Source organism: Panthera onca, chromosome E2, assembly GCF_046562875.1.
Source record: "Panthera onca isolate mPanOnc1 chromosome E2, mPanOnc1 haplotype 2, whole genome shotgun sequence".
NCBI classification, from domain to species: domain Eukaryota; kingdom Metazoa; phylum Chordata; class Mammalia; order Carnivora; family Felidae; genus Panthera; species Panthera onca.
The window spans coordinates 40341343-40349497 of record NC_138353.1 but is presented as its reverse complement, the minus strand read 5'-3'; positions in this window follow the sequence as shown (position 1 = coordinate 40349497).

Genomic DNA, 8155 nt, shown 5'->3' with positions numbered 1-8155 from the left:
GACATATAAAGACAAAGCAAAAAAAAAAAAAAAAAAAAAAAGACGAAAGAAAGACAAAAGAAAAGAAAGAAAGAAAGAGAAAGAAAGAAAAGGGAAAACAGAAAATAAACTTGAGGATGATAAAATAAACTTTCATTCAGTTTTCTACATCCATAGAAAGTCTAGGCAGCAGTCTCCAATCCCAAGGTCACTGTGTCTGGCAGCAGTCTCCAATCCCAAGGTCACTGTCTTATAAACATACTCAGGAAAGAGGAGAATCACAAATCACTGATTGTCAAGCAACATTAAACAAAGTGCAGGAGACACAATATTTTAAATAGAGGAGCACAACTGAGAAACCATCAAACTGCAGATTCAGAACAAATACAAAAATCCATTTCTGTCTTCTGGAAATTTCTAAGGGGAAGCTGGAGGGAGTGGAGACCAGAAACCAACATTTCTGAGTGTGTATTGATATTAGATGCTCTGTAGCCTTGTTAGTCAAGATGTCATCCATGGGCCTCTGACACCTTTCTCATCTGGGAGTTTATTAGAAATGCAGAATCACAGACCCTCCTCCTTTGAACAAGATTCCAGGTGATTCTTAAACACATGAGACATTAATTGAGAAGCAAAGCTTCACATCACTTTTGTCATTAAGACTGATAATAATACTACCAGATGATACTGTAGGGGCCAAAGGCGGGCGACTCCAAGATGAGCTACTTTGGTGCGACTATTATTTGGAGTTAAAAGCAATCCAAACTCACTGGATGCAAAAAGAAAGTCCTTATCTTCCCTTCAACTGCCTGCTTTATCAGGAAGAGAGCTATTCATAGAGATTCCTCTCTACCTGAGAAACTTACCTGCATAACAAGGCAACCTCTGTTTTCCAAACATCTCCTTTCCTTTTCCTGCTAATTGTCTTTCTCCCCTTTGTATCCTCAGATTCCTACCCCTGTCCTCAGGTCAAATAAGCATTATGTTGCCTGTCTTTTAATTTCTACCTCTGTGTGGATTCTGTGTACAGACACTAGTAAATTTGATTTTCTCCTGTTTTTTAACATATTTTTTAATGTTTAATTTTTTGAGAGTCAGAGACAGACAGAGAATGAGCAGGGGAGGGGGAAGAGAGAGTGGGAGACACAGAATCCCAAGTCTGCTCCAGGCTCTGAGCTGTCAGCACAGAGCCCCACATGGGGCTCAAACACACACCGTGAAATCACGACCTGAGCCGAAGCCAGACGCTCAACTGACTGAGCCACCCAGGCACCCCTGATTTTCTCCTGTTAATCTATCTCACGTCAGTTTGATTCTAAGTCCAGCTAGAAGTACCTTGAAGGGCAGAGGAAACTCTTCCTCTCCAATATTACCTCTCACTTCAGAGACAGGAAAATAGAAACTCTAAGAACTGCCCAAATTTGCTCTGCTAGCCAACTCCAGAAATGCAATTCCAACTTAACTCAAATTCCTCTGAAAACAAAAATAAAAATAAGTGGAAATGCAATTTAAACTTAAATCATTCAAATTCTTCTAAAAACAAAAAAAATGTTCTTTTTTTTTGCTTTGCAATATACTTATATGTATTACATATATTTTATATTTATCAGTAAATGAAAACAAACAAAAAGGAACATTTATCAGATTGTGTTTCACTTGTTCTCATTTGCATTTCTCATTTGCATAGAGTGCCTACCAATTGCTTAATTGTGCTGTTGGATTATGAGTTTATTTGTGGAGTACTTGTTCTGTGTCCAGTGCTTTCTAAAATATATCCAGTCTCTTAGGATGATGGACAGACAGATGGGTTGAAATCTAAAATCAAAGTAAGACTAACACTTTGAAAAAAAAAAGATTGAAAAAATAAAATATTTAAAATCTGCAAAAATAAAACAATTTTCTGTTTACAGAGCCATGGGGAGGGGGCGGGGGCAGATAGCCATTGTCCAAAGCAATCTGTCAGTCTAAAAATGGAGGTGGGGCTATCAGAGGGAAGAAACAAATGAACAAACAAGACTCTGATAAAGTTCCTTTCCTGAATTTCAAATCTTTTTCTGGGCAAGACATTGACTTGTTGATTTTCTAAAGCAGCATAGTTGCCACAGTTTCAGGACTACAAGTCCCCATTGTAGGCTTTTTAGATAATAGCTAACTGACCAATCATCTCCCCTCTCCGCACAATAGTCTTGCAGAAAATGCTAGCACAAAGCAGAGAGGTTTGGGGTGATGACAGTAAAAAGATTTGTTAACGGGGTTTTTGAAGAATCAGACTGTATCGTTGTGGTAGGTTAGTGGCAAATATAAACCCCGCTTCTCCTCTCTTCATGAAGTAGAGTCTAGTTTCCCTCACCCTGAGCCTGAGATGGCCTTAGCTGTTTGTTTGTCCAGTAGCAAGTGATGTTCTGGGACATTGACACTTGGTTACAGAATTGTTGCACCTTCCAACAAGGGGCCTTTGAATTCTGGGAGAGCTCTGAGCCACCAAGCAAGAGGGTGCCCTGCCTCATTCTGCCAGCTGAGGAAGCCACATGTAGATGCTTTAGTTGACAGTCCGAGCTAAACCCAGTCTCTCTGTCACCTTTCCCTCCTGGCTCCAAAGCTCCAGACATCAGTGTGAAAGTATATTGGACCTTAGAGCATGCTGGCCCAATGCCAGTAAATGGCCTTTACTATTGCGCACCCCCCCCATTTCAACTCCTGATCCACAAATTAATGAAATATAATTAATGGTTATTGCTTGAAGCCGGTTAGCTAGTTTGGGAGTAGTTTTTGTTTTGTTCTGTTTTGTTTTAGAAATGCAGCAGTAGAGAACTAGAACAGCTGGAGTAACCAAGTCTATTTATAGGGAAGCCTTTTCTCTAGATCCACTTTCATCATTATGTTCATAGCAAAAGAAATCAAATAAATTTGCTAAGGAATAGATTTACTTTGCAAACATGTCAGGAATTTCAGAAATGTGTGAATTGATTATGCAGTAAACAACTAGTCAAGAATCGCTACCTTTGTTCACTGCCAAGTGTGCATTTACAGTGAGCGATTATAGCCCTCCTTACCCAAAAATGGAGCAAAGCAAGATTATTTGATGCAAGAATCTACCAGACTATGCAGATGATTTAAAGCTTCCAACACTTCCTTTATGCAAAGAGCACCTTGAGTGTTCCAAAGCAATTACTGCAAAGATTACTGCAGATGAAATGAACCAGAATGCTGGATTTATCTTCATGTACACTTTTCCATGTAGTAAAATCTCTCCCATTTGTCTCTGCTCCTTTGACATTAGATTGATCAGTTAACTAGCTTTAGAAGCAAAAGATCAACTGGTTGACAAATTGTTCCCCTTGACTTCAAAGCACACGGAGGCCTACATTTTAGGCTTAATGATTTTAAATTGCCCTTCTCGTTACAACAAAAACGCATGATGGGACTTAATCAAATCTTTAAGCAGTTTGTAAAACACGGTTTGTTTGTGTATGTCAGAGGCATTAGGGTAATAAATGCATGTGGAGTGGATACAGGTCATAATGTCTTCTATGTGCACCGTGAACGTACAGCGTTCTACTGAATTAAACAGACGTCCCTTCTAACCAAGAGACCACATAAATGGACTCAGCTATAAATTAAGCAGACCTCATTAGCCTGCCTTTCTGGGGGAAATGCATTCCTTTTTGTGAAACAGAGTGAAGTAAGATCTCAAGGCCTCACATAATAAGAAAATGGAAGATTCTACTTCCTAAAAGCAAAGCATCCAATGGTTTTAAATATGATTCATCCACCAATTTTGGGTCATGTTCAGGGAATTGAATATTAATAATTATAATAATATAATTTGTTTGTAGTGTAATATTAGTAATGTTATTGCAGTTATAATTATTAACACCAGCAATTACAGTTCTATTTAAGACAGTTTTCTTAAAATAATAGGGAAGGCAGACAACTTTTAGAATCTAATAAAAGTTAGGGACTTTTTACCAAAGGAAAGAATGCTTACATACAGAAAAACACACTGTCAAAGGGTTTAAACGTGCCTGAACTTCATGTAAGGACCTCCTGGGAGGGGTGTTTGGTTTCTAGGTTAAGAATCTCAGGATATGTACATAAACTGAGCTGACTTTTAATATACTGTTTATTTCATTAATCAACTCCATGTACTAGATGTTATTATCTTCATTTTAGTGCTAGAAAAACCGAGTCTCTAGAGGTAAATGGGTGAAGGAATTGGGTTTGAATATCATGTTTGCCTGCTTTCAAAGCCCTTGGTCTGTGGAATAATGTTAATTAAATAGAGGCAGTAATCTTCCTTTGAATAACTGTTTTATGGGAATTCTAACCCTTCATCCTTGTTGAGATTGAGGACAGAATGGAGATGGGTAATGTAACCTCTCCTAAGTCCCAGACAGTGGAAAACTGCCACATATTTCGATCAGTGGGGGAAAAAATGAAAAACAAATACTCATTCGTATCTTAATACATATATAAGTCGTCAGTAGGCACTTAGTAGATGATTATAATCTATCATTTGTTTTTTTTTTTTAATTTTTAAGTTTATTTATTTATTTTGAGAGAGAGATGAGAGAGCTAGTGGTTTTAGGGGGAAAGAGAGGGAGAGAGAGAATCCCAAGCAGTCTCTGCACTATAAGCACAGAGCCCGAGGTGGGGCTCGAACTCACAAACTCCAAGTTCATGACCGGAGCTGAAACTAAGAGTTGGATACTTAACGAACGGAGCCACCCAGGTGCCCCAATCTATCAATTATTTGTAATGGCTAAATTGTTTCCTTTTTCTAAGGATATTATTTTTCTCATCAATAAAAAAGAAAATGTTAAATATTTTAAGGCTTATGCAGTTATAAAACTGTCAGAGTTTTGAAATATAAATTGGGGCACAGGAGTGGGGGAGAAAGGAAGAAAGGAGGAGGTGGTGGGGAAAGACAGAGAAAAAGAAAGAGAGAGAGAGAATGCAAAAGAATAGACTTATCAGGGAATGCAGTGAGATCTATGCCAGGTTTGTGCTGGGGGCTTTCCTTCAGACAAAAACCCTTGTCTCAGGCCTGTCTAGCACTATTGCAAGCATCTGTTTTATGTTGACAAGGCTGTATTCACTCTGAATAACAAAAACATAGTTTGTCTTTTTAAAAAATGTTTTCTCCCTTATGCTATGGGACTTTGTATCTGAACCAGGGTAAACACTTTCTCCTACATTTTGCAATAACATTATTAGCACATATAAATCTACATGGTGGATCTCGTGATTAATCAGCTCTCTCCTCCTGGACTTTGTTGAAGAAGTGATAGGTAGTTCCCTTGGGTATTTTAGATGACATTCGGTCTTTATAAGCTCTTTTCTAAAACTAGGCAGGTTTTTTTCTTGTAATTACTACAATAATTGTAGATATTCGTGAAAAATGAAATGCTTCAGAATGAAAAATCAGTTAAATAATAAAAGCCACTTTATCAATGCCTTATACCAGTTCTGGTTTCTAGAAGCACCACTGTTAAGAATATCTTGCATATATGGCCCATATGTCTATCATAAATAGCTACAAACAATGGTTTATTATAAGCAAATATGTCAAAAAGTAAACATATATTGTGCAACATTTAATATACTTTAAGCAAATTCTCACATTTATAAACAAAGGTTTGTTACATTCTTTTTACTGGCTGTGTACAATTCCATTATATATACTCTATTATTTATTTGGTCCACCATTGAGAAGACATTAAAGTATTTTTCCTAGAACTTTACTATTACAATAAATACTTCAATAAACACCCTTGTGTGATACCTTTGTACTCTTGAGTAAATGAATGTAGCGTGTACATTTCTAAAAGTGGCTGGGTCAAAAATGTATTCTGTCTTCAATATACGTGTGTGTGTGTCTCTGTGTGTGTGTGTGTGTGTGTGTGTGTGTGTGCATTTGAAATGTTGACAGATATTGCTAATTTGCCTTGCAAAATGGTTATACCAATTTTCATTTCAACTAACCAGATGAAGCAGTGTCTGTTTTCCCACTTGGTCAAAATCCAGCAATACCAACTTTTTTCATGCAGAGCCAGTGATATTAGTAAATTATGGCATCTTAATGATTTCTACTGTTTCTTCATATAAATTATTAATGCATCCCTCATTCCCCTCACCTCTTAATAATTGCCAAGTATCTCTGTTTCTATTTTCAAATCATTGTTTTAAAACAATACATTACTTCTGGAGCACCGCTTCTATTTGCTGATTGTAATTTACACAGGAAGAATTATCCTTTTGGATCTTACAATTTCCATATTACTCTCTCTCGTCTCCCATTTATTTAGGCTGCTGCCTGCTAATATATTCATTTATATTCCATCCATTTCCAAGGCTGATTTGAAGTGGCATATGATAAAATAGCAGGCATAAAGAAAAATAGCATTGAAATGGAAGGAAAAAATATCCTTAAAAAATTAATATTGTGACTTTAGCAGTAAATCTAGTTTGGGGCTTCCTAGATATCAAGGCCAAAGGAGCAGTCAATGTTTTGATAAATGCATAGCCTATAGAAACAGAAAGCATATTATTTCATATGGAGATAAACCTTTTTTCCGATACTCAATTATTTAATGAATGTTCCAGGTAGACATTAACAATAGAACACACTGTGTCCTCAAAACTTATTGGCCACATAAAGCAGAGAATTTCTTTATAGGACTGCTTAAAAAAAGAGAGAAATATAACCTGAAAATGCCATTCAAAAGGCATTTCTTGTAAGACAGAAGAAGCTTAGCCATTACTATAAGATATTAACTTGAATATAAATCAATTTTATTATATTTAATATATTCCCTAAATGCATAGGCTCACTGCTATTGTTATATTGAATTTTAGGTCTAAAGAGAAAAATAAATGTGAAATGTTTAATTGTCTGAGTAAAGGAATGGTGATGATAATTATGATAAAGATAATTATTATTTATCCTCATACAAATTGTACCTGCCCATTTTTGCCATTTGTATCCAATATCATTCTTTTTTTTCCTCATAGTACCACAAGAACTTCAGGTAAACCAACTGAGACAAATTTGGAAACATAAATAACATTTCCCAGCGTTAATTCACTCTAATCCCACTTACCAACTAAACGACATCATCACACCAATTCATCAATACCTGTGTTCATATTATCTCAGGAGACAGATCTCATGTTTCCTAATCACATGGGTCTCAGTGTTCTCTGATGAATGCCCTGTTCCTTTCTCCCCCAATAAAGTTATCTTTTGATACTTTTCCATGTGCTGGTTGAAAAAGATGTTGACTTTATCCTCAATGGTAACTGTAGAAAAAACTAGGTAGAAAACCCAAATAAACTGAATCCTACCATTTGACAAATATATATATATATATATATATATATATATATATATATATATATAATATTAATTATATTATATTATGTATATTTATATTAATTATATTATAATTAATTATATCATATATGTGTTATCATATTATAATATAACATTAATAATATTATTAATATAATATTAAATATATATATATATATATATATATATATATATATATATATATATATTTTTTTTTTTTTAAGCCTCATGTATCTGCACCCATTGTATGCACTGGAGAGAGTCCAAACTCTAATCCACCCTTTGCTTGTATTTATTCCCATTTCCCTTGTAGCACTTCCAATCATTTTGGACTACTTGTCTTCTGAAAATACATGGCAGTCCTGCCTCCCAGATTCTTCTCCTGCTAGAATTTCCATGGAAAGAATCCTTATTGCCTAAAGCCCTTCTATGGTGAATCGGCAATTTATATTTATTATACTATGCAAAATGGCTTATAAAAATCTATTGACTTGATTGTGTCAATTGATGAATATATATATTTATTAATATATCTAGTAGAAGGTCCTATGAATTTAGCAAGCACTAAATAAATATTTCCTACACAAACAAATAAGTTAATATTTCTTAAAGCTTGGAATTCTCTCTCTCTCCCTCTCTCTCTGCCCCTGCATCACTCCCTCTCTTTATCTTTCTCTCAAAATAAATAAATAAACTTAAAAAAAAAAAAGATGTTTACAGTGGACAGAAGTAATAGTGTAGCCACTCCCATGGATGCCTTAGATCCATATTAAGAAGAACATACACTCACAAAATTTCACATATGGAAAGGAAATACATAAT